At 44.6% G+C, this 2,752-nt stretch overlaps 1 non-coding gene across 1 annotated transcript; it reads left to right on the top strand.

Annotated features, from left to right (window-relative positions):
• The first annotated feature begins 1,378 nt into the window (after positions 1-1,378).
• Positions 1,379-1,452, top strand: trnan-guu (transfer RNA asparagine (anticodon GUU)). The gene has a single exon. It is a non-coding gene; the product is annotated as a tRNA-Asn (tRNA).
• Positions 1,453-2,752: the final 1,300 nt, after the last annotated feature.

Genomic DNA, 2,752 nt, shown 5'->3' with positions numbered 1-2,752 from the left:
CCAGGGGACTTGAATGGGAGTTTGTGACTGGAGAAAGGTGCTTAAAATTCCCTTTGACTCCAGGGGTGTCAAATTTTTCACACTTAATAAGGACCTATGTCGCAATGACCCTTTGAATTTGACCTTTGACCATTTGAATTAAGCTTTGATGAAAAATTGATCCACAGCGTCAACTGAAGCCTCCCATACAACATACTAAATGCACACCATTTTAGACCTAATTTTGTTTAATTTTAAGACAAAACAAATGTCTTTTTTGTCCTTGTTCTTTTAACCCAATTTACACCCAAGTCGGACACAGTGTCAACTGAGGACTAAAAAGAAAAATGCCCGAAAATCGGCCGCAGGCAACCGCCCTCATCCACAACCACAACTGACCTCCGGGAGTCAGTCTCTCTAATTTAGTTCAATCCAATTTGGAGCCCTTTTCCCCTGAGAAAAGTGTCCCAAATTCGACCGGCTTACCTGGTCCAATATCCCTCGAGAAAAGTTCTCCAAAATCGGCCATCTGGCCGCAAGCAACCGCCCCTATCCACTGCCTCAACTGATCTCCGGGAGCCAAACCCCAACCTGGTCAAATTCCCCCAGAGAAAAGTGCATGAAAATCGGCCGTCTGCCCTCAACCGACCTCCAGGAGCCATGCTCCAACTTGGCACATTTTTGCCCCAAGTAAAGTGTCCAAATTTAGACCTCCTCGAGCCGGCAGCACCCACCCATGAGCCCCCTCTAGTCAGTCATCCACTGGTTCTCCAAACCTCCAGAAACCATGCCCACCAGCCGGCCCTGTGCACCCACACTTAAGCACCCCTCCTCAGACTGAACCATCCATCTAGACCCACCGGAACTCTGCGTCCCTGGTATGGACTCATTTTAGCGGATGGTCCAATTTGACGCACTTTTCGTATGGCAGACTGTCATGGCGGATGCGTCCAGTGGCAACCAGACGGTCATGGCGGATGCGTCCAGCGGCAACCAGACTGTCAAACTACTACCTTTTCCATTAACTTTCTTTTATTGTGATGAGTGGTAAAGATGAAAACAGCAGTTAAGGCGATAACAAGAACATCAGCCTCTTCATTTTGTCAAACTGCTACCTTTTCTCTAGGTCCACTGCCTTCAGGTCTCTTCGGTACAGAGACCAAGCATTGATGAGTGCCACTGTGACACTATGCCACCAAATATACAAGTACCATCTTCTGGTTTTTAAGCTGTATTTGTACAGACCCCTTACCCTATATGCCTACCTGTAAGTCGCTTTGGATAAAAGCGTCTGCTAAATACATAAACATAAAGGGGACGAACCATGAGAGAAAAGATGGTGGTATTCCTGGATTTCAAACATTTGAAAAATCCCATAGTTAATGATGTTGCTAACAGAGTCTCTGTGGCGCAATCGGCCAGCGCTTTTGGCTGTTAACTGAAAGGTTGGTGGTTCGAGCCCACCCAGGGACGAGTAGTTTCACCAATACATTGTTGATAAGTTACACATACTACTGCCATTTCTTCGGAACACGGTATGCAGCCTCATCCTTCACTACCAAATTGAACATCTTTCCTATTGGCAACCTACAAGCTGTCAGGCTCTGTGGTTAGAGAGAGCGCAAAAAAAAAGATTTTTGGACTGACAACTGGAGAAGTGGTAGTCAACCTCCACCTCCACGGCCGAGTTGCCCTTGAGAAAGGCTCCGTACCCCCCCCTGCACCCCGGGTGCTGTAATTGGCTGCCCCACCGCTCCAGTGGATGGCATCTGTCTCCATGAGTGTGTGACCCTGTGCATGTGTGTGTTCAACAGGTACCAACCTGGATGGGTCACATGCGGAGGAGTCATTTTAAATTAAATCATTTTAGTTATTTACATTGATCCTCTATCATTCAAATGGTTATTATTATGCCATGAGACAAAAGTGAAAGAAGGTTTACTTGTTTTGAGAATAATTAAAACCAGATTCATTCTGCGGGAGGCTCCCTGGTGTCAGTTTCTCCTGAAATGCCTCAAGTCAAGATGAAGCACAGGTCTGCTACTCAGGCTTTGTGGACTCTTCTTTTATAACGAACCATTACACAGAAAACTGTGAAAATGTGGTTCCTCCTCTCCAGTAGCCCCGAATAGACCTTACCAGGGAGGCTGAGGAGTGTGATCCCGTTTTTCCTGTCTGACACAAACATTCTTACAATTTGAATGGATTGAATGGATGTTTTTATGTCCAACAATGTTTAAATATTTGATGCTAATGATAAAAGCTCCACGATGTCAGATTTTATGTTCAAAGTAGAACATGTGAAACAGCATAAAAAGTCAGAAAAAGTTGACTGAACAGCATACATGTGTAACTGTGCTGTCGACACAGTGATGTAAACACTAGATAAAGAGAGAGAATGAGCTTTTTACTGTCGGACTGTGTTGACTAAAGTGAGGACAGAAAACAACAGACTGAGAGAACAAAGAGAAAATCAGGAGCCTGCAGGGAAATCTTGCCCCACAGCTGAACGTTTCTCCTTTAAACAGAGAAGTTTCAGTATTTTTCTGTTTTCACCACACTGCTGAATGAGTTCAGGCGTTGATGCTGATCAGTGTTTCCTGAATTGTTCTGTTCTGTTGAAGAGTACTTTTTCTTGTAAATGATGTTGTCAGATTGGTAAATAAAATCTACTCTTTGTTCCATCGTCTTCATATAGAAAGTCCAAGATCTTTAATCCTTCCGCAGGCAAGAGGAAACATGGCTCTGATGAGGCTAAAGAACACGAGCAACA

This window comes from Leuresthes tenuis, unplaced genomic scaffold (genome assembly GCF_036924035.1).
Source record: "Leuresthes tenuis unplaced genomic scaffold, fLeuTen1.0.hap1 SCAF_19, whole genome shotgun sequence".
Classification (NCBI taxonomy): Eukaryota; Metazoa; Chordata; class Actinopteri; order Atheriniformes; family Atherinopsidae; genus Leuresthes; species Leuresthes tenuis.
This window is presented reverse-complemented; position numbering and strand designations above follow the sequence as displayed.